The sequence below is a fragment of the Pteropus vampyrus genome, unplaced genomic scaffold (assembly GCF_000151845.1).
Source record: "Pteropus vampyrus isolate Shadow unplaced genomic scaffold, Pvam_2.0 Scaffold21, whole genome shotgun sequence".
Classification (NCBI taxonomy): Eukaryota; Metazoa; Chordata; class Mammalia; order Chiroptera; family Pteropodidae; genus Pteropus; species Pteropus vampyrus.
The window spans coordinates 4,031,386-4,048,357 of NW_011888802.1; positions in this window are offsets into that span (position 1 = coordinate 4,031,386).

A 16,972-nucleotide genomic window follows, 5' to 3' on the forward strand; every position below is an offset into this window, starting at 1 on the left:
TGGCACAACTGCTGGGAATGCTGTCTGCAGAGAGCCTTCATCTCTTGGCCCTTTCAGGACTTGCCTCACTTGCAGTGTACTGCTTTACCTAAGACTATCCCTCTTCTTGTCTAGGAGTGTAGAGCCCTGGTCAATTCGGCCCAACTCAGGGCAAACCCGAAAGGCCATTCTGCTCCCAGAGTTTTCTGTGTGGTTACAAGAAATTATTATCGTACCTCATCGCAGCTTACCTTCTCCCTCTGCCTTCCTCGGCTTCTTTCCTCTCGTTTCCACCACATCAATCCCATGTGCCCTCCTAACACATACTCTGCATGCTAAGCTCTGCCACAGAATGTGTATTAATATTTAACCCTCCACTGTTCTTTTTCTTTCTTATTTGTTATTTATCATATTTTTAATGAAGGGGATCATAAATAGAATTTCAAAACATTTTGTTTCATAAATAAGGAAACTTTAAGGAAAGGCAGTAGTAATACTGCTGACAAAAGAGAAATAAAGTACCCTATGGTCTGTATACTTTTTATATCACTTTTTATTGTAACACATTACTTTTTGTTTTGTTACTGAAAAAACTACTGTGGATTTTATGGAGAGTCGTTATGGATATCACATGATGACATATGTTTAAAAATATGTGTGCATAGAGAAACCAAGAAATGCATCTGTCTAAAAGATTTCCACTAACTACATGCACTGAAATATGACCCAGATATAGAAAACAATTCAGTTGAGTTGACAATCAACTTGATGTCCTCTGACATTTTTATTTTGGTTCCCTCTCTTTGAAAAGGTGTCCTATTTTTCAGTTTTTAAGATGTGAAGAAATTTATTTTATCACTTCTCACAGTTAAGGCAAAAAAAGAATGAGTCACAGATACATGTGATTAGATAATTTGGTATTTTCACATGTTTTTTTAATATTTTGCAGTCTATATTTTTACTTTCATACTGAAATAAAATCACATGTACACATTTTTTAATATACCTAGATTATCCAGAGATTACATCATTATACAATCTTCAAGTCTTATCATGTTCTTTAAATAAACACCTACTGAATAAAATAACTTGGAAAATAGTTTTTTTGCAAAACACCAGGTCATGGAACTTTACCATTGTTTAATGGATTATTTTAGCTCAATTGTAACCAAAGCCTTTTGGAAGAGTTTATTATAGAGTGTTCATTAGGATCTTTCCTGTACTTCTCAGACTTCCTGCAAGATAAGAAAAAACAAAAAACAAAAAACAAAACTTAAACATCTACCTTAACGTCATTGTTAGTTAGGAATTTGGTTACTTGTAGAAGAATATATTTCTAATTGATACCAATGACAATCACTACTATTTTTCTGTCAAGGCTGTGTAAAAGAAAGCTAAATTTAATCAAAGAAGATAGTCCTTGATGATAATTCATAAGAGTTCTGGGGGTGTTTTTATGGTGCAGGAAGTGCATTTCCACTTCCCCAGAATCAAATGAAGAAAGCTCAAAATGAGCCCATTGGAAAGATGGAGAGTTCTTGTGAGAGAATAGACTTGCATCCTACTCCCCAGATGCAAGTCACAGGTTCTTCTCTGTACTCTGATATGGAGCACTAGAGAGTTATAAAGGATTATGCCCTTTGCAGATATGGGAACAATGAAGAAATTATCTACTTTTCACTTAGAGAAGTGTAAGGATTATAGGCTAGCTGGAACAGCTGGCAATGACATGGCTGGAAAAGAGAAATAGCAGTTTTCAAACTGTATTTCTCTGCACGCAGAGCAAAAATATGTATTAAGGCATCGTAGAGGGTAATTGGGGCTGAAATGTCTTCAAAGAACTTAACCAAGAGATCTTCTGGAGCAGGAAACCACTGGTAGTGTACCATCAGGGGAAAAGGCTAAGTAGTTTTCATAAGAATTCAGCCTCAGTATGCATAGCACACGTCAGGAAATGATGGTATGAAGAAAGCTTGAGTGACAGAGAGCACACTATAAAACTAGAGATGCAACACGTGAAAGAGCTTGTGCTTGGAGGCTAGGAATGGCAATGGTCATTATTCAGCAGCCAAAGGAAAACTACAAAAAGCATTAAATAAAAAGACCTTTGCCTCTTTTTCTCTCATTATGTCTTAATTACCATTATCAACCCCATTGATCCCAGGAAGCCAAAAAGTGATGGCAAGTGAGTGAAAATTAAGGAGGAAAATAATAGATTTTTTTTTTTTTTTTTTAACTTCATAGGCACTTTGGCTGTCAGGCTATGATTCAGCCTGAGCTGGGGTGAGAAGGAATTTTTGAGCTGTATTTGAATATAAAGTTTTAATTACTGTAAACATTTAAATATGTAACTGAAAGTGTAAAAATTATAGGTCTTTTCTTGAAATGCTCTCCATTTTTTCTAAAAAAAAAAAAATCTAAGAAACTTCATCTGAAATCTATGACACAGAGAGACAGAAAGGGAGGGGACAGGAAAGGAGGCGAGGGGAGGGAGATTGGAGCAATTTCCTATTTGTAATATAACAGATTCATTGTTTTCACTTGGCAGTTATCTTGAAAAAGTGAATGATTATGTGTGCAGCTTTGTGAGTTATTGCCCATTAAAGGTACAAGCAACCTTTTTTGCCTTTCTGATGGCAGCTTTTTTATTTCACTGTAAATAGCTGGAATTAAAGACAAAAATATTTTCCTTGGTAAATTTTCAGCTTTTTCCTTCAATGACGTTAGTCTCTTGATGAGTGTTGTTTTCTTTTCGTCACTTGGAAATGAATGGAATAATGAGTAGTGGAAGAATAAAGTATTTTTCTAAATTTTAGGAAATCATCATGTGGAGAGTAAACTGATATTTCAATCAATTTACTTGTATTGGCAAAAATTTTTAAAGTATGTTTGTTACTTATACTGTGAGTATGCATGAACTTTTTAAGTATTACTCTGGAATCTTAGTTTTAAATCACAACCATGAAAAATTATTAAAGGGAAAAAAGAATTATTAACTCATGTAATTGAAAAGTTCATGGCATCATTCTTGCCTCAGACAGATATGAATTCAGATGTTTCAATAATGGCCGTAGAAATCTGTTCTCTCCCGCTCTTTATCTGGCAGAGAGAGATATCATCATTATTCATGATCAAATTTATTCATGACAGAACCACAATTCATCAATGTAGGAAATGTCACAAGCTAGCAATTTGGAGAACTTACACATGAACTCAAGTCTTCGCAATCTTTATATTCTTTTATGTTGCTCTTCACTGAAAACATGCATATACATAGATATATACTTAACCTAATCAATGGCAAATGTAAAAGAATGTTAAAAATCAAATATTTATGTAGTTCTATAGTTTCATTTTTATTTCCTTGCCATAAGCATTAGGTACAATCTGGATCATGGTAAGGGAGAGAAAAACAAACAAACAAACAAACAAACATGTTTATGTCTTTCTGTCAGTTACCACTGTAAAAGTATAAAACATTTTTTTAGTCTCTGTAGGACTCAACTTTTTTATTCTACCCTGTCATAGCATCCATTAGTGAAAGTATTTAAAAAGGAGTCAGGGCAACCAGGGAATAATAGACAAGACAATCTTTTAGGGGAATTGGAAAGAAAATATTAAATGCTTCTACTAATATTAATTTTTCACTATAATAACACCTGTTATAGATGAAATACTTTTATTCTAGGTAGCTGTGGATCATTTATGTATATTTGATAACTACGTGTACTGCACACTGAAATTGTCACTGGCTCTAACTCAGTTTTTTATGTCAGACTGCCATGTGTCATAAGTTATAAGACATTTTTAAGGTATTCTCATGGACAAATGAGAATTCCACGGAAAAGTGATTCACATTGTTACTCTCACTCATTATTTATTTCAATTTATTACAAGGTGCTTCAGTTTAATTGCGCCTGGAAATGTAGGTTTAAAAATTTTATCATCTCGTGTTTTCTTCCTTTTTTAAGCAAATCAGTTGTATAGTTCTATTAATCAGTTCCTAGCAGGGTTATTTCGATCACCCAAAGCTCTTTTCCAGTTTAGTGTTGTGTTTGTTTTGTTTTTACCGCCCTTCATCCTGATCCCCATTCCTAGTCCTCTCCCGCATCAGCCTCTACCCTCGCCTGTTTAATATAAGTCCTTAAATGCGCATATACTCTTATATTCCTTAGGATGTTATTTTTTGTATTTGCCCTGTTCCATAAATCTTGTGTAACATTTTGGTTACTTGTGTTCATTCAACATTGTACTTTTACATTCTACCTCTACTGCCATACATATTATTCATTGCTTCTAAGTAAGTAATAATTATTCTAGAATTTGCATCTACTACATTTTACATACCAATTCCCTCCCTTATTGATGTTTTAGTTTTGTTCAAATTACTCTACATATAGATACAAATTTTTTTAAAAAATTAAACGTCTTAGATAACCATATTTATTTCTTTTATGATTGGCCATAAGAATTTCTAAAAGATACGCACCAATGTCAGGAGTGGGATTGCTGGATCATGGGACATATGAGATCCTTAGTCTCACTATTCCCCAAAATGTTTCCTATAAATGCTGTACCTGGTTATACATTCATCAGCAGTGTGTAATACTTTCTAGATCACCTTTTTTCACCAACTTTTTCTCTTTTTTCCCATTCTTAAGTACATAAATATATTTCACTTATTATTTGAATTTAAGATAACTAGTGATTTTAAGAACTCTTTATTCTGCTTCATGGAATTTTTTATGTATGCCTCTGCTCATTTTCTACTTTCATTTTTATTCTTTTCCTGTTGATTCTTAGGAGTTTATTATCTATTTTAGGTTGAAATCACTAGTCTGTCCTAGGAATTTAAACTTTTCCTTGTCTGTTTTGTTGTCATTGTTCGTTGAATAAAATTACTACTTTTCATAGTAAAATATCCGTCAACTTTTTTTCTTCAATTTTTGTTCAGTTGGGGTGTTTTTAAGAAGTCAAATCCTTTTTCTGCATCTGTTAAGATGATCATATGTCTTTTATGTATAGTTTTAAATCTAATAGATTGAATTGGTTAATGATGAAATAATAAAACTGCACTCTCAGAATAATCTTCTTTGTGATGTACTAGCATTTTTATATATTGCTGGATTATATTATTTGATATTTTATTATGGATGTTTGCATCTATGTTCACAAGATAGATATTAATCAATCATAGTAGATAAGTAGATGGATAAATAGATGATAGATTGATAGTCTTTGTCTGATTTCAGAATCGAGGTAATACTGGCCTCTAAAAATGAGTTGGTAAATATTCTCTCCTCTAAATAGTCTTGAAATCTTTTATAAAATTCACTAGTGAATTGATCACAACTTGGAGTAATCTTTGTGAGAGAATTTTATTTTTATGAATTTAATTTTTTAAATAGATACAAGGATAAGGATATAGAGATAAAAATAATTTTTAACAGATGTAGGCTTGTTTTTCTGTATATCCATTCAGATCTGTCAATTTTAAAGTAGTTGAAGCTCTATTATTAGGTAGATCACCATTTATGATAGTTATTTCTTCTTTATCAGTCGATTCTCTTATCATCATACAATCTTCCTTTTGTGTCTCTGGTATTGCTACTTGTCTTAAAATCTATATTGGCTGATTATATTGGTCTATCTGGTTTTCAATGCATTGTGTTTGCTTGGTAGCTCTTGCTATTCATCTGCTTTCAACCTGTTTGTTACACTTCACATAAATTATAGATAATACATGGCTATTTCTGAAATCCTCTGTATTTTATTGAAATGTTTAGTACAGTCTATCTTTATGTATGGAAACTATCAACATGGTAGTATTCAAGTGTATAGTCTTGCTCTTTGCTGTGTACCAGCCCCCTCTAATTTGTTACTTTATTCTTCCTTTCCTAACTCATTTTGCTTGAATCAAGTATTTACTTTAGAATTCCATTTCATCTACTTTTCTTGGGTTATAGTTTTGCCTCTTTTATATGTTAGTGACTTTTCTAGGCATTGGAATATTTACCATTAACAACAGAGGCCTTTTTCTTTCCTGCCAGCCTCTGTGCTTTTAAATTCAGATGAGGGAAGAACATGAAAATGTGATATCTTTGTCTTGATTACTACCTTTTAATCATATAATAATATCTTTCCAAAGCTGTTATGAGCTAGTACAGATGAAGGAAATGAAAGGACAGAATTATACATGACTACTAAAAATAAATTTTACAAGAATTAACTTCGGGATAAGTATTATAAATGTAAAGCATTTCTCTGTAATAATAATGCATTGAGATTTTTCCTATCTTGGTTCTAACAAACTGATTTTCCCAGGGAGTCTAATAATAAATAAATTATTATCATTAAAATTACATGAACCTGGGTTGAGAATGTGTCTCTGTGGTAAGTTTAGAAACAGACTTTAATAACTTTATTTTTCTTGCTTGTATTAAAGCCTGAAAAGCAAAGAGTAACCATAATTTTTTGTGAATGCAATTGCAAGTCAAATTGTTTGATGACACATTCTATTTTTTAAAATAAATTCTCATTATACTTTTGATGCCTTACTATAATGTATGCTATACATTGATTTGGCTTTTTTAATATATACTCTATGGTTTTTTCAGAGCTTCCCACAAATGCAAGCAAATAGTATATCTTAGTGTTTTGGGTATTCTGCGACAGTGTCTAAATCCTCACAATATACCATGTGATTTAATAGAACTCTTCTCTATTGTTGCTCCATAGCACAGTCCTTAGTTAGGCGGAGTGAGACTGAAATTTGGGGAACAGGGTTTCCAGGTGAATCTACAGTCATTCAGTCCCTCTGCAATGTGCATTCAAAATAATGTGACTTGCATTTCAATCAAATATGTACGAACTTGGAATTTAAATGATTCTTTTCCCATTTGAGAATTAATATCGATTTTAATAACTTCAAATTTCATCCACCTCACATAATCTCACATTATTTATTAACACTCCCAAATATATTTCCTGTGCTCAATTCAATATTTCATACATCAACTGACAAATAGTATTCTGAACTAACTATCAGTGATGCCCTACCATCAGTTGTTCCTGACACGATTGTTCAAGCCTCCGTAGACCAGGCAAAATAAACAGTACTTTTTGTGGGCAGAAAACCTGGCTGGAAGTATGTTAATTACAGCACCTCTAGGTTGGCCTTGACCCATGTACTGTGGAAGATTAGTCCATCTGTGTAAAGCAGAACATCTAAGTTTAATGGCCAAGAGTCTCTAAGAAACGTGTTGGATATATAAATCCAAAATAGTTCATACAGGTGCGGTTTCAATAGTAGGGGATTAAAGCACTGAAATTTGTATTTTTAACAACCAACCCAATGTATTTCAGGACTAGACATTCAAAATCATCAAACTATGCGACTCAGTATAGAAATGTAAATATCATTGACTCCCACGACACTCATGGAGTCCAGAGGAAAGTCTTTGGAAAGCCATTGATATGGTTTATTTTCTTTTTCCTGGGAAAAATATGGGAAGAAGAACTGAAATTTCTAGTGAAGCTGACTCACTACTAGAAACCTGAAAATTTTTAACTTCGTTCCCAAGAAAAGAACATCTCATTTTTAGTAATCAAAATAAAGAAGATTAAGCATTTTCACTTTCTGCAACTAGACTCCTTATCCTTTTATAATACTCTCAAACATGTGTTTAGAAAATATAGCATCTATAGAATTAAAAGACTGGATGAGGTACTTGAAAGTTTTCCGGTACTGCACTCTTCGAAAGAACTTTAAGAACCTCTGAAATATTATTTTAAATAGTCTCAGTGGTGAAAGTTAATCATAGCATACTAATGTAGATTTAATTCTGTACCAGACATTATAATATGCTTTACTTTTATAACTGCTTCTCAACATTTTCTAGAAAATATTCTTTTTGGGAGAAGAGCCAGAATGCCCCAAGATGTGCTAAAGAAGTTAGTCCCAAATGATCACAACATTAACAAAATATTTAATATGAGAAACTCATGACAATTAAGCAATATAATCATATATTTATATGAAGTTTAAAATACTATTTAAATTATTTAACACCTAAACCTTCTAGTAAGTTAACATTCTAACAACGATCAATGGCATTTATATTATGGCTTTCAAAATTTACATAGTTCATTATCACAGACTTCCTGAATCACCACCCCATTTCCCTAAGATTAATTCCTTGAATTTCTCTGATCTTCAGAACAATCCTGTCGTTTCAGTATAATTATTCCACTTAGTGCATGAGAAAGCTGAGCCTTCAGAAAGCAAAGAATTTCCCAAAGTCACATACAACTAATGCTTTTAACTTCAGATCCATAGTCTTCTCATTATATTTTTGTTCTATGAGGATGAAACTCGATTTTAGAAATAATAAAATCACACAGGGAGAAATGTGTAAGTAGGGTAGAAGGTTGAGCTGATAATACTGTATAAATATGATAAAGCTATAATTGAATAAGACTGCATTTATTGCTCAGTAAACAGTATATATTCTAAGTAAATATTATACCTTTGGTGTCTACATTGTTCCCAATACTCTACTAGGAGCCAGGGATAGTAAGACATAGCATTTAATTTCCAAAGAGTAAATAAATAATTCAGTAATAAATAATTGATAAATGTGTAGGGCAAATAATCTATACCCTGCTTTGAATCTAAACAAATTTAAAATATAATTAATGTCTACTTTTATGGGTGGATAAAATTCCCTATACTGGATCTGGTTATCTGGCTGTGTTAACTTTCCCCAAAAAGTTGTGAGCTATTTGAATTAAGACATTTTTCCCCCAATATTTATAATCTTGATATGAAATGTGACTTCATAACTCCTCCTAGTAAAGATGGAATCTTTCTTACCCTTGAATATGTGTCCTTCAAACTTGCTTTGGCCAAAGTGACAATAGCAAACATGAAAGATCAGGCTTGAAAATTGCTTGTGCATTAGGCGTGTTGTCTGGCTTCTTAGGGAACTCTGATGCTACGTGAACAATCCCAGACAAGTCAACTGGAGAACACAAATAAGAGAGTCCTCATTTACCCCAGCCTTCTAGACAGGATATCATAAACCAGCCAGCCCCAGCTATTACCCTCTAGCTAAAAGCCAGTATATGAGTGATGAGACCTGGATAAGAAGAACTGCCTACCTGAGACCAATCCAAATTGCTGACCTGTAAAATCATAAGTGAAATAAATGGTTGTTGTTTTAAGCATTAAATTTTGGGGCAGTTGGAGATGCAGCCCCTCAGCATCCAGGAATTGATCACGACAAAGAAGGAGAAACATCACTGGAGGGGAAAAGTCCAAGATGATTTTTATGTGTGATCATTGACAGTAAATTTTAGATAGATCGCACCTGATGAAGTCTATTATCCACGAGAAATAGGAGGTTGGGTCTTCTGAGAATCAGATGGTAAATTAGTGAGCTAGAAGAGAATGATAAAAGTTTGAAATATACTTTGTAGAAAAAAGAGAGTGACAAGTGATTCTTGAAAATTCTTCTTATTCTACTGAATTTAGAGAATCTGAAACTTGGGAAATTTGTTATAGATTAACATGAGTCATTCCCTAGAAGTTATTGCACTTTAGAAGTCCTGAAAAAACTTAAAGGAAGACACATAATGTATAGCTAGCAGAATCTAGAGATTTTATTTCAGCAAATAATATGCATTCATACAATTGAATTCAGTTGAACACTGAGTCCAGATTTGGTTCTAGAAGCTTTTAAAATGCTTCTATAAACCAAACTTCTATAAACTAAGTTTCTATCAATTGTTGCCTAAATATACCTATCAAGTCACCCACAGATAAATGGGGAGGAATTTTGAGTATATATTATTAGTTGAGATTCTTCTTGAGATGTTTCTGAATTGTTATGGGCCAATAGCTTTTATCTATAAGAGTTGAAACAGGGGAGAACTGGTCACATAGCCAAACACAGTCATTCTCATGTAATGTTCTAGTAGATATTTTAAATGATCGTTATTGATCTGCAGACATAGTTACATGATTCTGCAACTGATAACTTCTATCCTTAATATGAATGTTAAAACGCAACTTCCTGGGAATAAACAGGAAAAAGTTATAAATTTCTGGCTACTCTGCCTTAAGAATCAGCTAACCACACTCCTCCCATAGCCCATGATCAAAGAAAGGTTCAGGGGCTTTAGACTTCCCTTTAATTACAATGTAGCCATATAAAGTTCTTTAATATTGTAACTCATCACCTATTTCCTTTCCTCTCATTCTTTCTTCCTCCTCCTCTTTTTTTCCTACCTCCCCTCCTTCCTTCTCCAAATTTTATTTAATGCTTTCATGTGACTACAAATGATCTTTTGCCAACAGTTCAAATATGATTATGTAATGTTGCACCCATGTTTTAAATTCATCTCAGTCATTCTATACTACATTATTCTGTTTTATGTCCTTACTGAAAATTAAATTAGTTTATATATTTGTCAATATTTTTCACAATATAAACACTGCAGAGATTTCCTATTATTAGTAATAGCACATGGATTAGCACCTGGTATTAACTTTAATTAGTTAGTTACTTTGATATTTATGAATCACTTTGCAAACTAGAATAAGATCAAGGACCTTCCCTGTCTTATTCATTACTGACTCCCTAGACCTAAAACACTTCCTAGCATATGTTAAATCTTCAGTAATTTTTTCTTGAAGGAATGAATGCTACAGAAGTCATCACAGGCTTATGGAAAATAAATAAATATAGAAATGTAGCAGCTTCTAAGACTGAAGTATTTTTGGAGAACAGAAGAAGAGATAATAAAGTTTCTCATTTGAGGAGGGGGAGATAAGCAAAATATACTTCAGGTGTAGACTTCTGAGTTCAATCTTGAACAAAGAGGAAAAGTTTGTAGAACATATGCATATTTGTAATTCATAAACTAACTTTGGGTGATATTCCAAAAAGCAGATTTCTAAGAATATTTTAAGCAATAACAGCATAATAATAATAAAAATAAAGGCTCTAAATATTCACAATAGAACAAACCCCACATTCCACTGTCTATGCTATAGTTTTCTAGTCATAGAACATCTGAGTTGATAAAATAATGTAGCACTTATCATTTACTGAATGTTTACTATGTATCAGATATTTGCTAAGCACTTTGCATATGTTGTGGAATTTAATCTTTATAGCAACCTTCAATGATATAGCAGATTTTCTTTTTTTTAATGTGGTTACTATTTCTCAAGCTTGCCATTTTTGTCGAGTCAGGGTCATTTTATTTACTGTTTTCTCTGCCAGGAATGCTTTTCTTCTACATTTTCTTATGGTTGGCTTCCTTACGTTATTCAAGTTTTGGCTCAGATATGACTCCTTTAGAGGGCTTTTTCTAATTACCTTATCCATAACTACATACTCATTGCTATTCCTTGCCAGAACTCATCATTGTATGATGATACAATATAAAATACATGAAGGCTGAAACTTTCTCTGTCCTGTTCAGCTCTGTTCCTTAGGAGCTAGGTAGTGATAACCAAATAGTAAATGTTCAATAAATATTGGTTGAATGATTGAATAAAATAAGTTGGTATAACAGATGGGATTTGATCTCAGGATGTTTTTGATACTTTCTCTTAACTACCTATTATTGAAAATATTTAGTCATAATCAATCATTTATCAACCTACCTATGTCTGTATTTGTATTTTTCACGTTTCTTTTTTACAATGGATTTGATATTCCCTTTGCCAATAATTATGCTCTGAATATCAGATCCTTGTCATGCTCAATGGGCTTAGCTTATGTAGTTATTCCTTATCTCTGGCTTCATCAAATAGAACTTTTCTCTCTGTATTGCTCATTGCCACAAGCATGCAAACATAGTCCAGTGTCCAATTTAAAAAGCCTTCAATGGTTCATCTTAGGCCAGGTATCTAGCCATTTAGCTGATATCCTTCAAAGCAAACATTTTCTTTATAACTCATCCCAATCTGGATATGGAGTTCTATCCATTCCACTTAAATGCCAAGAGAAAGGTTACCAACAATCTTCCTGTTGCCAAAGAAATCATTTCACTGCCCTTATCTTTTAAGTATTATATCTTCAGGCATTTGTCACAGGCAACCACAATTTCTTTCTTAAAACACTTTAGTGTTTTGGCTACTGTGATACCACGCTTTTCCAATTTTTTTTTTTTTTCTTAGCCAAGTGATCACTCTAGGGTCAATATCCATAATTTGCTCTACAGCATGGCTCAGTTGTGGGCTTTTGCTACTCTATTTCACATGTACTTTTTCTCTAGGACATCTCATCCATCCCTAAAGCTCTACATTCTGTTCATATCTTGATTTCTCCCACATTAGTATTTCTGGTGTTAACCTCTATGGACCCATGTATTTGCCCAACTGCCTGAGATATTGCATATCTAACAAGCATGTTAAACTAAACATCTTCAGAAAAGAGTGTAAGTCATCACCCCAGTTTGGTTTTTTTCTCATCTATTGCTGTAAATGGCACCACCAATCACTTAGTTTTTCAAGTGAAAAACTAGTATTACTTCTTAATTCTTATTATGTGCTCAACCCTCAAAATTAATCCATCAGAAATTTCTGAGCTTTCTTCTAAAACATATTCCAATATCTTCTCATTTCTTCCCTTTTCATTGATAAAACGTCTAGTACAAATTAATCACTTCATAATATATTTACCTGGTTATTCCAGTTTAGATATCTAAATTCTCTAGTTCAGGTTCTTCCTATTTGTTCTTACCAAGGATTGGTTAATTTTATCTATAGAATCCACATATTCTACAGATAAAAAACATGTCTCAGGTATCAATGGCAGGAGGAAATGTAAGGCACCACTAGGACTGTAACCAGGAAATAAAAAGTTCATAATCAAGGCCCCTCATTGCTGCTCCTTTCTCTGTATCAGCTTCCTCTTTCTACCCATAAACTGACCAAAGTTCATGGTTTGCTGGGAACACAGGCCAAGCTTGATTTATTCAAACACAGCCCTCAGCCCCCAAGTTTATATCACCTTAAAAATTCAGTGCACTCATCAAGGGAGACACTGTCTGTAATAGAGGTTGAAATCACAGGTTTTCTTGACAGATAAACCAACATATACCTTTTGAAAATTTATTATGAAAGCCTAAAGAATTGTTGGAAGTCTGTTCTGTAATTATCATAGTGAGAACATAAACCCAGGGATTGTTTTGGGGGTTAAAGTGACAGTAAAATCTAAGAAGTTTCCCAAACTGTTGAATGTGGAAGAAAACTCAGAGTGAGGAGTAGCAGGTAATATTTTGAACTGGAGATTTGAATACATTGTATTCCTTTGAATTTAAATTAAAAAGTCACATGATGGAGCTAATTTAGTAGAATGTAGGAGAATGATGGATTAATTTTGGAATTTTTGAATTTAAATTTTTCTTAATAATTAACCTAGGTAAATATGCCCTCATGTTATTAAAACTGCTAGCTCTGGAACTGGTAAAAAGGTAGTCAGTATAATTATAAACACAAGAACATAATAGAGTTTCTTGGAGGAAAAAAAGGCAAGAACATAAGTTATATAAGACTATAAACTTTAATCTATTTATGTGAGATTTTTCCACCCTAAGAAATAAACTGTTCTGACAGTGACTTCATAGTACAACAATCTGGTATATTCTGAACTATTTGGGAATTAAATCAGGGCATAAAATTTTGGCATGCCTAAAGGTATTTGGAAATGGCATCACGGCCTGAAAATCTGGCTTGTCGTAGGTTATTGGAATCTATATATCATAGCTAGGAAATATGGCTTCCTCCTGTATATTTAGAAATTAAATCAGAGCATAACAACTTGGCACATCCAAAATGATCTAGGAAAGCTAACATACTGTAGTGATTTGGAACAACTTTAAATATCTGGAATGCCCTCACTGCCCAAAGCTTGATGTTGCACCAAAATCACAAGTTTCAAAATATGTTCTTTGAAAACTTCTATAAATGCCTTTGCCATTTTAAGATTATATAATTCTAGATAATTTATATTTAATATTATCTGTGAAACACATGAGTGTTTAATTTATCCATCCACTAGGATACTTCTGAAAGTGAAAGGTGCACTATTAATCTAGGAAAGCAGGCAAAAATTGGGACTGTTCTGAGCAAGTATTTTAGCACACTAAACTGAACTTAATATATAGGCATGGCACGAGGGCAGAGTATTAAAGCGCAAAAATCCACTTCAATGTTAGAGTAAATATCTTAAACACAAAAGAAGACAAAAGAGAAATTTATTGGTTTACAATAGCCACTGCCCCATCCCACCCTCCTAACAAGAAAAGAGTAGGGAGTAGTGGTAGCCCTGGTATCTAGTATTAATTTGCATCCTGGGATGCAGATTCAGCTTCTGTTTGCCTGACAACACATAGACCCATGCAGGGAGGGCCACCAGCTCTGTCTACAAGGCCAATGAGATTCACATCCTTAGAGCCCACCATATTTAATAGAAACAAGAGGAAACAGATCCAATTATTTCAGTGAAAGATTATTTTTAGTCTAATTATAATATAAGTAGCAGGATGGGATAACTATTTTCACACCGTCTTGGCCATTTCTGGAGTAAACATGCAGAATATATTATAGAAAGATGTATGGGTGGTGTGGGGGGGCAGGCAAAAAACAGCTACTAAAGATATTTGTTTCTTTAAAAATAATTTGCCAAGATTTAGGTAAATAGTTTTTTGGGTTTTTTTTTTTTGCTTCAAGAGTAATTTATTATTCTCTTCCTAACTTAATATTAAGAAATAGTTATTTTAATTATCAAAAAAAATAACTTTTACAATCTTTTTCTCTTCTTGTTAATCAGAATATGGCTTTTAAATTTTTTTTAAATAAAACATTTGAATTTTTAAAAGACTATTTGCATACAATTCTTATATTCTTTTCACTTTTTATTTTGAGATAATTTACTATAAAGCAGATTGCCAAGTTTCATAAACCCTTCACCCAGATTCCCCATTAAGTCGTCATGTCTCCTTATTCTCCTCCAATCTGTGACAGTCCCTCAGTTTTGTTTGCTCATGTTTTGTAACATTGTCATATTTGGAAATTATCAATCAATTATTTTATAGAAGGTAGAACTTGCCAAAAGCAATAATTTCTGATGTAACATTTCAAACAGTAACTTCCTATTTCCCTCATGCATTCTACATTTAGTAATTGAAATTCTTTTGTAATGAAAAGTTGTATCTTCTTATTATTTATTTATTTATTTATTTATTTATTTATTTATTCTGTTTTTTGTTTATGGACTCATAACTATTTGTTTCTTTGGGTTATAACCTCAGGCTATGCTCTGTATGTTGTTGTTCAAGTTATTCCTTCTTTGCTTTCCCCAGCACTGCAATCACCCAGCTGTACAAAGAGCTCTGGTTCTTTTCATTGGAAAATTATATTTGGAAACCAAGATATAGGTGTCAGTTGTGATCATTGTTACTGCAGTTTCACTACTTCTGGTATATTTTAGTGGATAGAGCTAGGAAATATGTACATATACCTAAACTCATGCAAACCCACACATCTCTGTATTTGTGTGTGTGTGTGTGCATGTGTGTGTGTGTGAGAGAGAGAGAGAGAAAGAGAGAGAGAGAGAGAGAATGTGAAATAAACAAAACTCAACAAGTCTCAGGATGTGATGGAAATATGATACTATACATATATATGTATATATGTATTTATCTGTGTATATATTTATGTGTATATATGCACAGGTATATGTGCACGCTATTTATAAATATCTATAATTACATGTATACATATATCTCTGTGCATATATGTATACACACATATATATAATTTGTATATCCATATAGATAGATGTGTGTACATGTGTTTATATTTATATGTTGTTCTTTCATATGCCACCCTACAGCTGTAAGTCTTCCATGTAGAAATAAAATCTTATAGCTAAGAATTATTGGAATAAAATAAAGGCCTATATCTAAAGAACTTTTAGCTTCCATCACATCTCAAGACTTGCTGCAGTTTTAGGTTAATCTAATATAATTAAACAATAAATAAAGTCATAAAACTTATTTAAAAGCCTTCTTATTCATGAAGCAAATTAAATTTTCTCTCAATATCTGCTCATTTTGGAGCTATACATAATAAAATATGTATTTGACATATAATTTAAACTGTTAAAGTTACATTCATATAATACCTCACTTGAAGACTTTAAAATATTTGCTATCATACAAAGACAAAAATGAGAATTGGAAAATAGTCTCCATCTATTAAATCTGACAGATTATCGTATGATTTTATATAGTGGACAATTTTAGAATTAAGTTGATAAAAATGTACCCAGCATGGAAAACATGATTGTTAGGCTACAGAATACAGGAATGAACTTCTCTGTATTTCTTCAATGTCAAATGTTATTTCAATTTAAAATTTTGCTTTGAATAAGCTTAATATGGATATCAAATAAGTGAACGTAAATGTATCTGAGATTCCAGTCTTTGTTTAGAAAACCTAGCTATTTTAAATCTACATTTTATAATTGTCACTAATGTCAATTACACAGCCAGCATAAGAACTAGACAAATGCACAAATCTACAATTTAGTTTAACTCCACAATATTATCACTTTACTCCTCAATAATGACACCAGTGTTCTTTTGGAATTGTGATGCACACACACACACACACACACACACACACACACACACACACACACATACATGACACACATTTCATTGAAATTTTATTGTAAAAAAAAAATGTTTATTTATAAAACCAGGAACCTAAAGACTACAGGAATTATTTCACATCAACATATTGACCTTTTCCATCACCCAAACTATCTGTTTATAATGGAAACAGGTATTTCATTGCAGCCCTTTGGAAACTTTTATCAGGCCAGTATCAACCCTATTAGTAAAACAATAAAGAACATAAGAAAGAAATGGCAGACCAATATACCTGAAAAACATGTGTGCAAAAATC